General features: G+C 45.2%; 1 protein-coding gene across 4 annotated transcripts in view; it reads left to right on the plus strand.

Moving 5' to 3' along the window:
• Window positions 1-20,475, plus strand: part of LOC119176539 (uncharacterized) — a 104,588-nt gene that overhangs the window by 51,552 nt on the left and 32,561 nt on the right. The window contains exon 1 of one of the 4 annotated variants that reach the window (XM_075889258.1): window positions 6,850-6,924. The exons of 2 other annotated variants lie outside the window; for them this stretch is intronic. The gene's annotated coding sequence lies outside the window, so the exon portion shown is untranslated. Of the gene's footprint in view, window positions 1-6,849; window positions 6,925-20,475 lie in introns of those variants that run through there. One more of the 4 variants, XM_075889257.1, reaches the window with a different exon arrangement.

The following is a 20,475-nucleotide window of genomic DNA, read 5'->3' on the forward strand; positions in this document are numbered from 1 at the left end:
TATATATATATATATATATATATATATATATATATATATATATATATATATATATATATATATATATATATATATATATATATATATATATTTATATATATATATTTATATATATATATATATTTATATATATATATATATATATATATATATATATATATATATATATATATATATATATGTGTGTGTGTGTGTGTGTGTGTGTGTGTGTGTGTGTGTGTGTGTGTGTGTGTGGCGGTGACTGGCGCGGAACGGAGTTACAGACGCACCCCCCATGCAACTCTCGAAACGGCCGTGCCTCAATCAACTCAATCGCACATATACACAAAGCCGTGCGAATCAAGGAGGTTATACCGGTGCAAACGCGCATGCGCGCAATCACAGCGTGGGCAGACTGGCAGACAGGACACGTGGCACGCATAACGACACCCCTCCTTTTGCCGACCTGCCGCTGCGCGTTTCTTACACTTCGAATCACGTATCGCCTCCTTTCTCCGAACCTCCATGTCCACGCCAAGAATCTTGCCAGAACGAAGGCGGGTCGGTAATGAGCCGAGGCACACACCGCTTCCACCACTCTCGCCAACGTCGGAGAAGCGAAGTTTATTTACAAGGCTCCTTCTCCTATTCCTCCTCCTCCTCCTTTCTCTCTCTCTCCACAAATGCACCCTCTGGCAATAACGAAACCAAGGTTTCCTTCCGCATCCCCTCGCACACACACATTCACCATGTCGCAACGTCTACCCCCTTGCTCCTACTCCTCCCTACATCCCTCACCGGTGCCTGTAAGTGCGACTACGTTAATACAAGACGTTGAGCCCGATATAAGCCTTTCGGAGAGCGAAAGTTCTGAGCGCTAACGCGATCGCAAAACCCAGTTCCTGCCCGCGGCTCGAGTGTGAAGCAGCTTCTAATCCGGTGCTCCATTATATATGTACCGCCGCCGTCGCAATGCATCCGCGGTCGCCCGACCCATGAACATCTTGGGACCAGCGTTACTTTAAATAGTCGCTGTCTTTCTCGACCAAGATGCCTGTTCACAGGTGCATTGCATCGCAGAATCGAATCGGACGTTGTGTATGACTGTATCTCAAGTGCTTAAAAGGACCGTTCTTATTTGTTATTTTGCGCTCACTCCCCGATAGAACATTTCGCCTGTTACCAAACGAATTTCTATCTATCTATCTATCTATCTATCTATCTATCTATCTATCTATCTATCTATCTATCTATCTATCTATCTATCTATCTATCTATCTATCTATCTATCTATCTATCTATCTATCTGTCTGTCTGTCTGTCTGTCTGTCTGTCTGTCTGTCTGTCTGTCTGTCTGTCTGTCTGTCTGTCTGTCTAACTATAGGAGTGAGTGAGTGGGTGAGTGTGCGTTATGATTAAGTCTTACCTTGGGAAGGGGGGCGGGGCAGACGGGGCAAAAAGAAAACGGATAATGAGAAACTGTGACCGCTTCTACAGTTTCAGTTTCTTAAACGCTATACCAACCTGACCCCGCGAAGAAGTTTGCCTCGACGAAGACGGAATAATTAAGTATACGAACCTGCATTCGCGTATTTGTACAATATCGGTCAGCTCGACAAAATTGAGCTGTACCTTGAAATCAAGCGATGAGCGATTATCAACGCACGTCCTCACCCAAGAGACAAAATGCTCGGCCTGTTTTGTTTCTTTCATTTTTTTTTCTATTTTATCCTAAAACCTTCTTTCTCTCTCTCTCTGTCCCTACTTTCAATTCCCAATCCCCATCTCTACGGAGAGTAGCAAGTCAGCGATTTGCATATTTCGACTAAATTCTCTGCTTTTCAATAGGGAGTTAACTCTCAATCTCTCTCTCCAGCCTCTTTTTACGAAGCAGCAGCAAATAATAAGTAAGATACAATCAGCATTGCAGCTAAGGTTGACTAAAATAAAAATGACAAAAACCTGTAACTACACCTGCTAAAGGTACTCACACACACACACAAAAAAATAAAGCCTGCTCAAAGTTCTTCGATGGGCAGGAACCTCGCCTTTTTGTATGCGGTAACGCGGCCCAAAAAAATAGGCTGACTTATATTTTAACACCGGTGAACGTGGCCTGGCCGGAGAAAAAAATATTACTAGTTGTAAAGCTCCTTGCCAAAATGTGCGTGCTAGTAAAAAACAAAAGTTGCGTGCGAGAAAAAAAAACTTCGATGCACGGTAATATTTTCAGCTGCTCGTGTTCAGGCTAATGCGACAAGACAGGGCTTGACTAAGTGCTCGCTTGAATTATGGACGATACAACTACACGGTGGGACTACACGGGACGTTGAGAAAAACGTGGATCTCGCTAAAGAACGGGGGGGGGGGGGGGGGTGGGGGGAGGTGATGAATAATAAAGGAAAATGAAGAAGACAGCCGGACGCTAAGAATGTGAAGACGGACTTGGTTTCTTCTTTCGCCTATCACGGGTTTTTTTTCCTCTTTCCTGATTGCGTCACACCTCAAATGTACAGGCGCGCCCTACTTTACACAAGACTGACATGAATAACTGCATGAATGAACGAAAGGGGGGAGGAAAGGAAAGGGGAATGAAAGTGAGCAGCGAAGAAAGAAAGTGAATGACCGTTTTAATTCTGTTAATGAATTAGTTAAGACCCGAGATAAACGAGTGAAAGAAAAGAGGAAAGAACAAAGTAATGAATAAAACATGAGACGAAAAAATGAAATAGGAACTCAATGTATGAATGAAGAAAACAAATTGAATTTATGGAACGCTGCTCCCCTCCTTCGTTCACAAACGTTTGCCTTCGTTCTCGTCGCAAACTTGCCCGCAAACATCACATACGCGCGTGTGCCCCCCCGCATGAATGGCCCTTAATACGCTCGTTTATTTCCGCAAATTTTTGAACCACTTACAAAACCACGCTTCGCAGAGGGCAGCTGGATAACCGGCTTCCAGAAGCTCTTGTCGAACAGTCCCCCCTCCCCCAATCCCACCCCACCGTATACCCCTAAATCCTCCATTCCTTGTACATTAAATAGCGCCTGCCAAGAGTTATAGCGCTTGTTCTTATACACTTGCGGGAAGCGAGTGCGGTCGGAGTTTCTTTATAAAAAAAGACGGGGATTAAAGTCGTGAATTTTTAATTGCGCTTTGAGCACATCAGGCACGATACCGCGGAGCCTTACAACTTCCGAACGCGTCGTGAGTTCTGCATCTGCGTTTCGCCTGTGTAAACACCGAAGTTCTATGCTTTATTCGCTTTAACCTTCTATCCTTTTGACGCTTCATTCCTCGAGTATTTTTAGGAGAGGAAGGATTATAAAAGGCCAGAGTTTTTGTTTTTTTTTCTTGCCTTTAAACCTGAGCGCTGGCGCGCACATCAGTGTTATGTGGCGTAAGTGAAAAATATGTTAATGACAATCATTATTTTAGAAACAAATCATGGTTTCAGAAGCGCATTCGGTGGTCCGCACATAAAGAGAGAGTCGTTTTAAAGCTAACGTTCAGGAAAAAAATTGTTGTTGCCTCGAACTAGTGGTGCCAAGCATAATGGAAGAGTTGACGCTGGGTGGGCTTTCTTGGTGATGGCGATGATGATGGTGGCTTACATGTATGGCTCACGTCCACTATTGACCAAGAAACGAATAATTAGTTAGACGCGATTACACATGAATGGCATATATGATGATTTGTGAAATCTTAGAACAAATTTTTTATACTAAATTATAGATGTGTTTATCCTTATTTTTTGCTTTCTTTTTTTGTTTCTGTACATGTTGCATTCTATTTCTGTGAATTCCTTTCTTTGTTTCTTTCTCTTTCCCGTTAGTCTCTATCTTTATTTCTATTCCTTCCCTTTCTCCCTTTTTCTCTGTTTCTTCATTTCTTAAGTATTTGTTTTTCTTTATTTCTATTTTATTTCTATCCCTGTTTCTATGTGGCCCTTTCTCTCTTCCTCTATGCTTCTTTCTCTTCGGTCTTGTGCTTTTTTTCTGGCTCTTTTTCGTGAGAGTCTTTTTGTTTTTATTTCTTCCAATTTCTACATAGTCATGTCATCATCCCTCTATTTCTTTCCCTCTTTCTTTCGATCGCTTTTTTCTCTCTCTTCTTTCTCTCTTTCTATTTTTTTCTCTTTCTCTCTCCCCCATCTCTCTCAATTTTCTGTTTTTGTGCTTTATACCTGTTCATTTCTATCTCTCTGACTCTTTCAACTGTTTCCCGTGCTTCACATCCTGTTCTTGTTTACCTTCTACTCTGGCTCACCCACTTTGGGGATTGGCCAATAATTGAGTGGTCCTATAAATTACGGTATTTTAGAATAATGGAGGTTATAGAATAGACGCATTTAGCTTCCACTTCGCCGAGCAGATTTTTCGTTTAGCGCTCGCGCCTGTCGGTAGTGGGGCTTGTCCAGCGCCCGTGGCTCATACCCACACACGTCTGTCTGGTTTTCCGTGAACAGCAAAGTTTTTACTGGTTGCTTAAGCAAGTCCGCTGTTGAGAGGGAAACCTTATATATAGTGACATCAACTGGCTATACGAAATAGAGATGATAAGATGGTTACCGACACTCTACTGTTTTGCTTGCTAGATTGCACTAGGGAGGGAAACTACTAGGTTGAGACCAAACGTAGAGGCTATAAAATTTAAGCAGCTCTAATCCTTCGCCTGGGTGTCTGGCTGTGGCAACCGCACCTCAGCGTTAGCGTTCTTTGCCGTATTTATTCGGTTAACTCCTGTATTTCGTCGCGCTACCGGATCGGATCTCTGAGGTCGTGGCGGAAGCAGTGCGTGATCCATAGGTGTTCCGCCAGGTGGCGTAATGATCGCAGCTTCTCGCGAGAAAACCGTGTGCTATAGTATGAACTCGTTAAATTAACCTTAATTGATTATCGTGACAGTTGATTAGCCGTCTGTTTGTAAGCGTGTGGCTCCGATACCGTATGTATCAAATATAATTCCAAAAACGATACGGCGTGCTTGTACGGCCTTCTGACGTGAGGGCAAGTCCCGCTGGTGGCGTAGGATTTATTTCCTTCCCATAACACTTTATTGACTAAGTTTTTGAGCGCTTTGAAAAGTAATTGTATCTCTGCAAGGTGGCGAGTCGCACAATGTGCGCCGAATCATTTCTTGATTGCCACAAAAGCCACACACCACGGTATCGGCCACCATATGCGAAAGGCGTATATGCATTGGTAGGCGCCACTTCCTTCCATAGTCCACGCAAGAAATTAGCGTGTTTTAGTGAAGGTTTGGTATCAATCATAGGCCTAATGTCTGATGCAATGACTTTTCAATTAATATGCTCAATATGAGGTTAATTCCTTCCTTACGTGTTGCTTTGCGTGCTAGCACGTGGAGCTTCCTGGCAGTGTTTGTCCTATTAAGGGGTATTGATAGTTTACGGTGTTCTGTATACGATATCTTCCGCTACCGCGGGTCTAATAATCGTCTCCTGACAGGCTTCACTTTTAAAGCTACAAAATGCTTGGTGGCAACACAGGTGTTACGTCGTGACTCTTGTCATGTCGCTGCAGAGAGCTAATGTCGAACTTTTCTTCACACACTGCGGCTACGTGAGCGCTTTGACACGAAAACACTCAAGATAACACAAGCTTAATGAATTATGTATGGTGTTTTATGTAAAGCCACTATTAAAAAAATATTGCTACTAGATATGAATTCAGCGAGGAGGAGAAAATAATTTTATGAAATTTACTGAAGCACAGAGGAATAAAAATATTTCAATAACGACGTACGAAGAAGACGTATTATCCTGAGAAAAACGTAGAATAACGGCGGCGAATCCAAATGTTATAACTAGTGACAATAATCAATAATTACGATGAAGAAAAAAAACTAATAAATATATTTAACGCATTGTAGTCGCATATTTATCCTGGCTGTTAGGTCAGTGCATCCTCGTGTTGACATTTTTTTTTTGACAGCTTACATTGTCCTGTTACGTCTGGTAAGCATTCTATAAAGATGCCTAAAATGATGTCTGAAAAAAGGATGCTAAGGATGAAAAAAAAAGGATTAAAAGAATAAGGATGCGTAAAAAAAAAGCAAGGTAGAATATATATTCTGCGTATATATTTTACCGGTTCAAGAGGGGGCATCTGTGTACGCTTTTACAGCTTATTATCGACACCCAACTGTCACACTTATCTTTATCTTTCACTTAATTAAACTATAATCTTGCGCTAGCTGCTTATATAAGGCAGACTCCCCCCCCCCCCCCCCGCATTATACCTTTCATCCACAGTTTCCGCAGCACAAACAAAAACAAAACGATAAAACCGCGTCTCATTAGCCAAATCGTGGCTGCACTTCCAACGATATACCGATCTGTTTTGAGCAGAGAGAGTTGTTGACTCGACGTTCGCCTGCACCCGTCAGATAGAAAAGCACAAACACGAAAAAAAAGGCAATAAACAAATGAAGTAAGGAAGGTCTGCTCTCTCGCAGAGCTCCAGTGATTGATCCGTTAAGGGGCGACTCAGCCGCGGAGGAATCCTTTGTTTTCTTTACTGGCGCGCCGCTTTCGAGCTATAGACTATACACACAGCCGCATGAGCCGAGATTTGGATGAGAGACACTTGCGAGGGGGAGGAAGCCCTGTTTAGCCGTGATAACGGTAAACGGAGCCTCTGGACGACAGCTGCCGCTGCGACCGACGTCTTATCTAGACTGTATCGAACGCTGTCGCGACGACCCGTATTGCTCGCCGAGGCTCGTCTTTTCCGTACGCGAGATAGCGTATATACACGGGGGAAAAACCTACCGATAAGACTCGCCTCTCCGCGCTGAAAAACAGTGCTCGTTTCCGAACATTCCTGCGCAGCTGAAGCGGGAAACGAAAAGCTCGCAAAGCAGCCCGGAGCACAGTCGAGGTGGCGTTGCGGTATCACTAATCATCGCGATTCCTAAAGGTAAACATTTGATTGATTGATATGTGGGATTTAATGTCCCAAAACTACCATATGATTATGAGAGACGCAGGCCGTATTGAAGGGCTCCGGAAATTTCGACCAGCTGGGGTTCCTTTACGTGCACCCAAATTTGCGCACACGGGCCTACAATATTTCCGCCTCCATCGGAAATGCAGCCGCCGCAGCCGGGATTCGATCCCGCGACCTGCGGCTCAGCAGCCGAGTGCCTTAGCCACTAGACCACCGCGGCGGGGCAAAGGTAAAACATTTAGAAGCTGGGCTATTTGTTTGATGGACATCACGGCACAACAGCTCAATGTAAACGGGACGAGAGCCATTGTCCAAATCATGGGGCAATAGCTTTTTTTTCCTCTGTATATTGACACCTAATCGGCAGAATGGGTCAAGCAACTTGATGAAGTATTGTTTGCCTTTGTGTCAAGTCTCTTCATAACAAACTTTGTGTCTCGTTCTACCCATCTCTCTCTCTCTGTTGTTGTCCTTCAGTTTCAATTTAAATTCAGTTTAGTTCAATTTAATAATTCTTTTTTTTTTGCAATAACACTCACGTGCTATATACAGAAGTTCACTCGCGCTCGAAAACATTATCACCTACACTTTCATCCCATCCGCTGTCTCGACTTACGCTAGTTCATCTTGAATGCCCAAATCATCCCTCATGTGGTGTCCATACGACAGTGAATGTTCGGATGCTCGCTCAGTGTCATTACGTTGTGGGCATCGCTGAGGGGAAAAAAAAAAGAAGACCCGTTACGAAAATTTAGTCTTCGACATTCGGCTCTTAAGGTAAACTTCAACGCTCACACAGTAACACCGTGACAACCGAAGGTGCGTACACTGCATCGATACACGCACTGACTTCGAAAGCTGCGTCAGGCAAAGCAGGCAAAACGTGCAGTTTTTTTTTTCTTTAACCAGACTTTACTCGTCACTTTCGCGAGCATCAATGACAGGCGCTCGAGTTATTTCCAAAGTCGCAGCTTCCATCTAGATCGAGTAACAGGAATCCGACGGCAGCCAATTTGTAAGTGTGGGCAACGCTCCGCTGCCAAAAAAACTTTTGTCGACCAATCTTTTTAACAAAACCTAACTCCTCATTTCAAGGTTCACCACGAACGCATCCACTTTCTGCCTCCCCCGTCAGTCAACTGCCACGCGCTTCGCATTCAACCGGCTTATAGAACTGCGCAACTACGTACGTTACCGCTCAAGTCACGACGCGTGCGCTTCGTGGCCACGCTCTGTGCAGTCATCGGAGTGGTTATGCGGGAAACGCGGGCTCGTTCGAGTGAACTCGGCACCGCGAGGAACAACCGCGTTCTACGCGTTGAGCGAAATTCGAGTTGAAAGTTTGCCGCTAGCACCTCCCCCCCCCCCCCCCCACTCATCCCCGCCCCAACCTCTTCCAAAAAAAGATGAAACGCACGTACAAAAACACCTGCGTGCACACGGGCGTGCTTGCCTGCAATGCAGGTGCGTCTGACGTGGAAGCCCAGCGCACCGACATCTCGCGTTGGTAAGGGAACGCCTTCGCTAAACCACCTCCTTCTACGACTACATAGCACAGACATGGAGTTGGGCGAGCTAAGTGCTTCTAATTGCCTCAAGCCAAAGTCCTACAGGAGCGCGCGCCCTGCATTACTAAAGCGACTGGCAGCCACGCAGTGTGAGAGGAAGAGGTGCTGCGCCGCGAGACAGCAGCGCGTGTTGTGGGGGCGAACAAGCTCGGCGGAATAGTTGCACGGCGCTTTCGTGAGATATGGTGAAGCTCACCTCGCAGGTACCCCGCGACGGCTCGGAATAATTTTCCTCGCCGCCGGATGAGTTTGACCCGCTTGAGCGGAGTGCGGATTCCGTGGAGTGGTTGCAGCTCTGCACACGCGCTACCTGTCCGCAGATTCCACGCAATGGGTTGTGCGGCGTACGCACCTACGCTGCATTCGTGTACGCCGAGCATCTATGTAAAAATAGACTTCCCGCTGAGCCTCCGTCTTTAGGAGTGCAAATAACGATTTTTATGCAATGCTCTTGCTTATCGTTAATATAACCTTGAGTAATGTTTGGTGGAGCCCTGTATGAAATGCTTCGGTTGCAAAGAACACTCTGCGCGGTTGGCGATAAGCGAGATTGCCTATCTCCGGCTTTTTTTATAGTTTCGTAGTTGTACTGGTTTTTCGTCAAGTCCGTTACGGAAATGACGTCATATAAAGGACTCCACTTTTTCTTCCACAAGCATAAGATATCATTTACGTAATTAACCGTTCGTTTTTTTCAATTCTCTTCGCTTGTAACTGAGATACCACCTTTCAGACAAGTTTCGGCGCTAATGATAGTGTACATCGTGGTGAAATCGTAACACTTCACAAAAGGCTTACCACGCATGATCCCCTGAAAGGCGCTCTGCCTTCTGCATATCGGAGCATTGGGTGAAATACTAAAACGTGAAGGGGCGTCATTGGTCTTACTAAAACCAACAGGACGCTGTGCGTTATGCTGCAATTTTTCATTTCGGATTGGTTACAGCGAAAATTCGCGCGCTTTTATTGCTCAGTGTCCAGCACAGCTGCAAGCACATCTGTGAATATGCGCTTAAATTTCCCGTTGTGACCATTTTCATTAACCTTTTTTCACTATCATCGTGATATCGATTTTGGTTCCTTACAGAATGCGTGTAGAGCTACTTTACGTTTGTATACAGGGGTATGCGCCGTCCGACATTCTGAGGCGCTGTAGCGATACAAACTTCTCATTATGTCGACGGTGCATACACGTCTTTACAAACATGAAGTATAGGTATGAAACGCGTGCATTATGTATATCATTTTACTGACGGGCAATTTATCTTACTGTGTGCCGACTCCGCTGCGCGGGCTTGTTGTTAGAAAAAGAAGAATAGCTGCTTAAAGGGACGTTCGTACTTGTAACTTGCGTCCACGGCGTCGTCCATTTACGCAGAGACGCGCCTCAGACCAGATGCGCGCGCCGCTAACGCTATTCGATCGACGTCGCTGCGAGCATCCAACCGCGCGGCGTAATTCAATTTTTGAAGAAACTCGAGATGGGGGGAACACCGCAACGCGCGCGCCCACGTATACCACGCGAGACGTTCAAACTCGTGTTTTCGCTTCGAAGACAACACAGAAACATCCCACATGCGGATATGCAAATTACGTAATGCCACGCAAGAATGCACGTGCACGGCCATCTGGGAATGACGAACAGATCCCGCACGCTTATAGGTGTCGTGCGTCTTATTATTATTATTTTTTTTGTCAAAGGGACCGAAGAAAACACTCTGCCAATTGGGAGTGTATCGAATTCCCAGTGGTTCGGGACATCCAATAACGGTGATGCGCTTCTATGGTATGCATTGCGTATGCGTTCCAGCATGAGCTGTCTCTCTCTCGTCTCTCTCTTAAATATAAAAAAAAATCACAACATATCCGCGGAGTGAATGGTGATGAGTGGGGCGAAGCGTCCGCCTGTCCGTCCGTGTGGCCAATTCTTTTTTTTTATACCTCCTCAGTGAAACGGTGTTGTCGACTGTTATATATGTGAATAAGCTCCTTTCGATTTGAGTCATTTAAACCGCTGTGTAATGGCAAGTTTCGGCCCGAGTATGGACGCAACGCCTCGCTTCACCCGCCATTTCAGCGTTCGCACTGTTTAGACAGAACGAACAACCGTCTATCTCATTCAGGTGTGACAGTGTATAGGTGCGCAAGTAGGCGCCCATCTCGTGCTATAAGTAATGCGACCAATGTTTATAACGTATGCCGAGTGCGCTGCATATATATGGAGTCGAAACTATTCTCCATATTAGGGCGGGTTAATTTCGCGTGGTGCCGTGTATAAACAGGCGCACGTGTATTTCACATTGCACGAAAATCGATTGTTCCCATTTTCAGGTTCCGGCATTCGTTGCCCGCAGACTCGAATGATATATTGCGAACACAACGAAAACGAGGAATTCTATTACCAGAGGTAACGAGCTCGCTATGAGGTTCGCGTGTTGTTTTCAAATGTACCCACATTTTATGCTCGAACGTTTTGTTACGCTTTCTAGACCGAAACTTTTAATACTTCTTTTTTTTCGTGCTTTAGTTGGTGTTCGATTACCGTCGGATTGGAAAGTCCTTTGTGTCGGCAAGGTTATGATGTTTTAGTGAGCCGACGAATGTATGCGGGATTCGATGATGCAATGATACGCCGGTTCGTGTGTATACGCTGTCTGGCGGCACAACTTTCTGACGAACCTCGTGCCCTATAGCTGTGCAGTTTGATATATGGGCTTATCAAAGCCCTTCGCTTGTGGAGGCAACGCCCGGAATTGTAGATTGGACGACGAACGCATTCCTTGCTTGAGGCAACCACTATGTAACGGGAGGCTGAATACACCTGGAGCGATCTTGCGAAATTCGCGAAGTTGCGTTATATTAACACTGGCGCGCCATTGCAGAAATTTTTGCGAAGGCTATGAGTGTGCTATAGGTTTTATGTGGGTGGCTCTGCATTTCTCGCTGATAGCTGAGCGAGTGTACAGTCTTGTATTGTTCTTTTCATTACTGGATTCAGGTAATATGACCGCGGGAACGTTCAAAATTAGTCCAATCCGGGGCCTTCCACATTATTGTCTCCGATATCCCGCTCGTTGCTTTGGGACGTTCAGCATGGTGTACTCAATAATGAATCGTTGTAATGCAACTTATGTTGCAAAACTAGAGTTGCAAAACTACATTATACTATATTCTGGTTTATAGTGGGTTATTTGAGAATGAGGTGGCAGATACCCTAGCGACAAGTGTGGGGTAAGTAGGACTACTCAGGGTATGTTTCGCACTGCAGCCAAAGTTGCACGAACTTTTTTACGAAAAGAACAGCTGCGCAGGTTGGATTTTGAGTGAGCAGATGCGAACACTGACACAAAACAATACCGTTGAGTGTCACGGATACAGTGCAAATCGCCTTTTTTAACAGCTTCTGTAAGTGCGATTGATTGATTGATTGATTGATTGATTGATTGATTGATTGATTGATTGATTGATTGATTGATTGATTGATTGATACGGTAGTGGAGGTTTCCGGAAATTTCGTTTAGCTGGGTTTTTTTTAACATGCATCTAAATTCAAGTACCGCGGTCTCTATACTCGGCGACAGCTTTTCTTCACATTGGAGCGAAGGCTACGGAGGCGGGGCCTCCGCACATTTGTGTTGCTACGCAAGTAGTCCGGCAGCTTGCAGCCGATTTCAGTTCCAGTTTCGGTTTTCGCTTGCTCGCTGCGCTAGTGTGTTTATTATAGGAAAATGTATGCATGCAAAATGGGAACGTCAGAGTTAAACTTTGATGAGAGTGCATACATGCAGCTAGTCAATGTGCTGTTTATATACTGGTACATATAAAATTTTCCGTTGTTCAGAGCGTTTTGCCAGCATTATTCAGCCTTTATAACAGTGAAGTTTAATTTCCGTGTTCAGCCCAGTATATACAGGTACGCGCCACACGTGATCGAATGTTAATGTTTACGGTACAGGCGAAATGGAAGGCCGGTTGCGGCACGATCCGGCCACGGGCCTGTCTTGTTTCAGTTTTGCTGTATTCGGTTTACGCCCTCAAAGGCTGTCAGCAATGATCGGCGCAGACTGCGCCTCAGTGTTCGAGAAGCCTCACAATTGTTGTAGATCGTTGTTAAGATTGCGCGAAAGACGCGTACAGTGAAGCTTATTTCAGAGCTTGCGTGGCCACCAGTGATAAGGCTGGAAAGTTCGATGAGTGATGTATAAAAGACGGCGCGTCCCAACGATGAGCAGCTTTTCCACGGCCGATGCTGTGCTCGTCGCTGCAAGAGCAAGCAGCAGACGCAGCCGGCGTGCGGAAAACGTGGTGCCGTCCAAGAAATAAAAAAGAAAAAAAAACTAGGGCGCATGATAACTTCTTTTCCATGAACAGCGTCCCATACTTGTTCTATCCTTATAATGAAAAAAGTTTTATTTATTCGGGCCAAGTAGCTATTAGAATCAAAAAATAAAATAGATACTATTTCCTGGCGCGCGCGCATGCAGGCGGTTCGGCTCTATAGCTTCCACAGTGCTGTCAAGAAAAGCTGTCGCCGAGTATAGCATTTTCGCCTCCATCGGACATGCGGCCGTCATGGCCAGGAACAGTGTTCGCATGAGAGCTCGTAGAAGTGAGGGTAGCAGCTTGCAGGTTCAGTTCCTAACTGCCGCAAATTACTACCACTTCTTTTTTAACTCATTTCTATTTATATTGTAATTAATGTACTACAATCAAAGAACTGACAATAGTGTCCCCTTTGCCATTTTCTGGCGTCACCATGCTGCGTCTGACAAAGAAACGAACGCTTCTGTTCCCATCTCGTTCTCTACACAGATTTGAAAAGGAAGCACGGTGTTCCCAGAGATAACGAATTAACGACGTCGGCGCAACATGTTTTGAGCGCGTCAGAAAAAGGATGGACGGCTAAATGTACGAAGACATTGACGACCCTTTTACCGATCACCGCGTTGAAACAAACACACGAAGTATCGCGTTTCGTTCACTTATCGCCGGCTGCAGGAAAGAAACGATCGACGTCAGTTCGTCGTTGCGTCTTCTCGCCAGAGGGAACGCCGCAAGGCGTTCACCGTGATACATCGTTCCGTCCGTACACATGAAGCGCGCTGCAAATAAGAAAACAACGACGTTCCTTCCTTCTCCCACGAGAACGCTCTCGGAGAACGCGCCCTTCTCGTAGACGTCTCTCCGGTCGGTCCGTGCGCACAGCATTTCCGCCGCTCTGATTCTTCTTGCGTTTTCTCGCGCCTCGCTGATTGCAGGTCTGCCTCATTTTCCTCGCAACGGCACCTGCCTTCGCGCTGTTGCCGGCACGCTCATGTCCCGACGTAAAGCTCTGTATTTCCTCTTCTTCTTTATAAGTATTTTTACGCTCAGTGTTTCTTCTTCTCCTGCCCCGTCGTCTTCTCTGTTTCTTCTTCTACGCGAACTTGACGCTCGGTGTTCCTTCTCCCTCTCGTTCTCCCCCTTGCTCTGTCCACGGTTGAACACCACCAACAACAACGGCAGCATTCTCGGGGCTTTTCTGCGCGAGCCTTGATAGCAGCGCCCCCACCTTCAGTGTATTAGCGCGGCAGCGTTTTCCTGCTTTTTGGTCCACGTACAAAAAGTCGCTTTGATTCGCCGTGTTCTTTCTGTCTGCTGGGCCGCGCTAAGTGATGTCCGTTTTCAGGGCGAAAGGGGAAAAAAAAAAGAAGTGTTCGCTCGCGTCGATTTTCGTATCCTCGAATCCTCGTCCGACGTGTGTCCCATTGCTCGCGTTATTCTTCGTTATGGTTCTACTATAATTCTTGGTCTAGCTGCGTTTTCACTTTCACCAGTTTGCTTCGCTATAGCTGGTTCCTATTGCGCGATAGAACTAGGCGTATGAGCCTTCTAACATTAAAAAATGTCGCAAAGGCAGGTCCTTAATCGTATTACTACAATGCAGACCAAGTAACATAACTGTGGTGCGTTAGAAATTAACGGGGAAAAATGCTGAACGATTTCGGTCACAAAACAATGAGTGAGGATGAGCAGACATGTTAGGGTGAGGAGGAAGGAAAGAAAGAGGGGACAGGCTCATACGGCATCACTGTCTGCCATGGACGCCGAGGAGGCTACACGTTCGGAACCTTTCTTTCTTACTTTCTTTCTCCCTTTCTTTCTTACTTTCTTTCTCCCTTTCTTTCTTTCTTTCTTTCTCTCTTTCTTTATTGCTGGCTTTCTTCTTTCTTTTATTCTTTCTTTTTTGTTATCTTTCTTTAGTTCGTTCGTTCCTTCGCCCGACTATTACTGTGCCCATTTATTTGAATAATGACGCCTTCCTTTTTGTTTTTTGTTTTCCTTACACGACTCATTCTTTCGCCATGCCACGGGCTATAACCAGCGGCATTATGCGCAGATTCCGCGAGTGAAGCAGGCGATGCTGTCGATCTCCGGCATTCACAAATCTGCACCACGGCAGTTCCACGAATGCCTCATCGTCTTCAGGTGTCGTCATAAAAGAGAGGCACCGCGATAAAGAGAGCCCCAATGTTTTATTATTTCGCAACGTTCAGTCACGAGCGCACACTCGGGATCGAAGGTTTTGTTTCGAAACTGCACCGCGTCTCGTGTTCCTCCACATTACCGCCGCAGGCCCTTATTTTATTTATTTATTTACAGATACTGCAGGCCCTACCCGGGCCCATGCAGGAGTGGGATACAAACAATACATTCAAGCAATAACTAGTAAGACACTGGAGTACAGTGCATAAATGAAAGAATACATAACTATCAAGTACAGAAAAGTCAAATACATTTTCTCGCTGTTCAACAGAACTGCCCACAACTAACCCTTGACGTCAAAAGTACGCATTGCGCAAGTACGAGATGCAAACGCACAGAATCGAGCGTTGGACTTTAACCACGCGTGTCACCGGTACAAAGAAGAAACCACTCCGTGAAAAAAAAAAAAAAAACGTGGTCTCAGATCGCCTATGGAGCAAGTAAGAGAGTTCTGGGATATAGCGATTTCGTAGGGCAGCGCGAATGTTTTCTTCGTGTCTTCATAACTCTCAAGGAATCTTGCAAACTGTCCAGGCCAAGCACTGCTACTACTTGTAGCCGCGCCTTGACCGCAGAGAACTAAGCTGCAAGATTGTTCCGGATGTACCGGTGTACAGAAGCAGTGGGGACACTCGCTCACGTACTCACGCGCAGACCGGCTTAATCAATCAGTCGATCAATCATTCACTCAATCATAACCACTCTCACTCACTCACTCTATGAATCACTTGCTCACTCAATCATTCACTCCATGGTTCACTCGCCCACTCACTAACCACTCACCCACTCAACTCACTCACTAACCACTCACTAACCACTCCCTCACTCACTAACTCACCCGCTCACCACCGACCCAGTCATTCAATTAATCAAATAAAACGCGCCCTTCGCTGTGCTATACCGAGGTCGACGCATCGTTTAGTGCGCTAAACAGAAGATAACGTAATAATGTGTACACTGTTCAGCTCGAACGCTTCAGCGAGATAGGGATGACGAGAGTGATGGTAATAGGCAAGAAGGTGGAGCTAAACTGGGAATGAGATTCACAATAGCTCCTGGAATTTGCTTAAGCAACAAGCGGGCCTTCTTAATGACTCAAAAGAACGAACTGCGACTGAACAGTGTAGCTGCTCAGTGTAGCTGCTCAGTGGCCGCTTAATAATTTAAAAGAACAACAGCGGTGACAAAGCTCGTGGTGCCGAGGCCTGACTTCACAATAAAAACGCAAGAAGCGAAGCGTGCTAAACGAACGAGCCGAAATAAAGTGGCTGTGATTGAATTAGGTTGCGCTCTTTCGCTCACGTTAGCATCCGAATTAAAAGCCTCGGTGCTACGCGAACAACGTGAATATTCATGAAAGCATAACTAATCAACTGGCCTGGTTCAGCGTTTCGAGGAAGCTAATTAAGGCGTCACAGGTGCACATTGCAGCAACGTCATAGCCACAAGCTGACGTGTTCTATATTATTATTATTATTATTATTATTATTATTATTATTATTATTATTATTATTATTATTTAAACAGCTGCCCATAGGCATAGTGATTCATGGTATGGAAATCACACAAGCAAATTTGCTTCAGTTGTCAAGTATAACAGCGAACAGTGAAATGGTATTTGTGTTTATTCATAACGCCAATGACCTTACCTTTTTTTTTTTTAGTGTGTGGGAGGGGGGATTTAAGAGCTTGAGTGAAAAAGAGAGAGAGGCAAAGAAAAAGCAGGGAGGTCAGTCAGGTTGCACCCGGTTTGCTACCCTGCGTGGGTGAATAGACCGTAAGGCTACTAAGCAATGCGTATAAAATGCAGCTACTGGTATGGTCTACGCCCGTACACGTTCTGTGGTGCATTCTATGCAGCACTTTCTTAATGTTTTCTGCACCTTCTCAGGGTATGTTGTACTATACATATGCCCGAAATTCCTTGAGGTGCAGCAGATCACTCTGTACCTTACAACGTACCTTGTACCTTGCAACATACCTTTGTACATTGCAACGTACCCTTGCACTTTGTAACGTACGTTGTGGCGATGACTTTAACACCAGCGCTCGTGACTGTTCATTTTCTCGTCACAGCCTTCGCGCAGTTCAAACCATTTTTTATATCGCTAGCAAGTCCAGCTAAGCACCACTTTCCACTCTGCACCACCCACCCTCGATCGCTTATAGAGTGTCGCAATGCAAGCACCACAACGTGTCGTTGTGCTACAGTGCACCCTTGAGCATTTCAGTGAAAAGGGGCATGTAGCTGCAAGCTGCCTTTCCTGCGCCTTTTCTTTCGTGGTGCATTTTCTGACTCGAACGAACCTAGTATAAAAACGCACTTAACGGCGCCCATATACGATCATCAGATCTTCTCAAATGAAAGTAAGTATATGTTAGCGCATAACCACAGCATCTCACAGGTTCTCCACCATGCAAATTGTTTCTTGATCGCCGATGCACATGATCGTGCTGGGATGTTGTTGATCATATCTTTGTTGCTCTAAGTTTTTTTTTTAAATTTTAATGCAGTACTAAAGCTCTTCCGGAAATATGCAAATGTGTCCTTCGCTATGCCAGTGTTTATAGTGTCGCAGTCTCTGACGCAGCTTCTCTGAGAAGTGATAGGAACACTCAAAGCGCCGTTTCTCGCTCAAGCTTCCAGCTCGCTGGCGGCGCGCCATACGACGATGTACTCCTTACTCAAAAGTAATAATTATTCCGGCTCCCGTCTCTGCGAAACTCTTCCATTCTTCAAACTCTCGCGAGATTGCCGTATCTTATTGTTATTTTTTGGGGGGGGGCGTTGGGGGGGGGGGGGTCTTATGGTCTAACGCTTTCACTGACAACCCCTCACTCTCCGCCCCTCGGCCAATCTCCACTTTCCCTTTGGCTGGCGATCCAATTGGTCCGATCGGCTCATCAGCGAGGAAGACTTCCTAACTCGCGCATAGCTGAGAAGCGCTTGATCGTTATCGGCCTTATCCCTTCGCAACTCGCTGATTCTGTGCAGCGACAAGCGCGCCCTAAACAACCTCGCAGAAGGAGCGACTTATTCCCTTCTCGCGTTTCGCGTCTTTTCGGTATACAATTCGTGACGCCAACAGTCTGCTCGTGCGACGTCATGAAAAAAAACGAGCTCTTGATTGGTCCGTAAGAATACGAGGGATATTGGTGGGGCATTGTCTCCTACACCCTGCTTTGTCGTGCAGTTCTACGCCACTTCAACCTTGTATCACGTGGCTGTCGTGCGCGGTCAACTGATTTCACTTGTTTTTGCGCGTCTTCGTCTCCGCAAGCGGAGATAAGGGAGTGTAGCCGAAAAGCGTTAAATCCTGTAACGCTCAACGCTTAGTGCTCACATCGTCCACGTGTTTTATGAAGAAATAGGTGGCGAGGAGGAGACAGCGCCTGTAACAAGTGTAGTGAAGGCGAGAAAGAAACCACTTTCTTGTATTTGCGCTCGGAGTGCATGCTTCAGGAGCCCCTCACGAAAAATATGAAAAAAAAATATGTATTTCTTACGCACGACTCTGTTTATATTGAACCTTCTCTCTATGCAACGCCTTCCCTCAGCGCACTTAGGGGTGAATTTTTAAATACGTAATTAGCACGAAGTTTTAAATATAAGTGGAACGAAACTTTAGCGTAGTGGCTGAATATATACAGCGCAAATAAATTCGGTGGGTAAGGTCGCATTTACTTTGCGTCGCGTTTATGTTGCGTCAAATTCATCGTGATTGCAGGCGCAGAGCTATACGGTTATGTAGCACGTAGGTCGCTACATTAATTTCGCGCAATGTTTAGGTCCTGCACGTTCAATTAACGTGCTACAAACAAATCCTAGCAACAGTTCTAGATCGCACAACGTTGCGCAAAATGCGTGTATCACTCCGACAACATCGCACACTGGGCGAGTTGGTATAATATATCTTCATAATGGCTGGCAGCGCGATAGACACATATACGTTTACATAGACACAGACTGTCAGTCGAAGTTTATCGGTTCATCCAAACAGCTTCACTTGATGGTCAGCGCCGTGTTGAGTCTATTTCGTTGTGTTTTCGTCTGTGTCTGTCACGCTGTTAACCATTATTACGTATCGCTTCCCTGCCTCTCTGCCACGGTCCGTTGCCAGCGACAGCTTGACATCGCACAGTATACTGCTGCATGGATCTGCCCGCATAAGCTTCAGCATACAGTCCATCTGCAGTGCATGTGATGCGAAACGGTATGCAGCGGAGGTACAATGTTTAACAATTCAAGACGTCTGCTGCCCTCATCGTAATTCTAAAGCTAGCTTATCCCCGAGGCTATTTTGCGCATCTCCTGTAAACGAAATCTTCTTTCTTTTTTTAACCGTCATGCTTGCCCATGTACAGCTTTTCTTCTTCTTTTTTTTTTGCCTCACAATCTGAAAAATGTGGCGTCGCTTCAAATATTAATATACCTCACGGCATGACTATAAGCTACACCGTATCGTGGGAGTCTCCATATTCATTTCGACATCCTGGAGTTCCTAAAAGTGCATGTAAATCCCAGTGCACAAGTCTTGCGTTGCATTGCGTGGCCCCCTATCTGAAGGCTGCTGCCCCGGCCGGGATGAACAGAACCGACATCACTGAGGAACCTTGCATATAGTAAGGTGAATGTCATAACGCCATAGCCGCACAGCTTTCGTGGCGTATGTCGCATGACTCTTACGCTGAAACCATGCGCATGCGACAGCCACTCGCAACTTTCGCGTGTATATGCCAAACTGGTACGTTCCGGCATTCCTAGACTTATTGTTATTCGTAGAGCGGCTGCTCGTTGAGCTTTACGTCAGAGAGCGTGAGATCTATCTATCTATCTATCTATCTATCTATCTATCTATCTATCTATCTATCTATCTATCTATCTATCTATCTATCTATCTATCTATCTATCTATCTATCTATCTATCTGTCTATCTATCTGTCTATCTATCTGTCTATCTATCTATCTATCTATCTATCTATCTATCTATCTATCTATCTGTCTGTCTATCTATCTATCTATCTGTCTATCTATCTGTCTATCTATCTATCTATCTATCTATCTATCTATCTATCTATCTATCTATCTATCTATCTATCTATCTATCTATCTGTCTATCTATCTAATCTATCTAATCTATATATCTATATATATCTATCTATCTAATCTATCTATCTATCTATCTATCTAATCTATCTATCTATCTATTTATATCATTTCAATTTTATTTCATGTATTTTCCTCTCGTTTTTTTTTATTGCACGAACTTCACCACAATGATTCAATGCCTCATGGTAAAACACGGAAGGAATTCCCAAGAACCGGAACTGGGAGAACGCGAGACTTCCTTTCGTCTTTCACATTTTCTTCCACATTCCTTAACAGCTGAGATCTACTGCGGATCAGCTTGACGTTGCGCCAGGCGTC

This window comes from Rhipicephalus microplus, chromosome 3 (genome assembly GCF_043290135.1).
Source record: "Rhipicephalus microplus isolate Deutch F79 chromosome 3, USDA_Rmic, whole genome shotgun sequence".
NCBI lineage: Eukaryota > Metazoa > Arthropoda > Arachnida > Ixodida > Ixodidae > Rhipicephalus > Rhipicephalus microplus.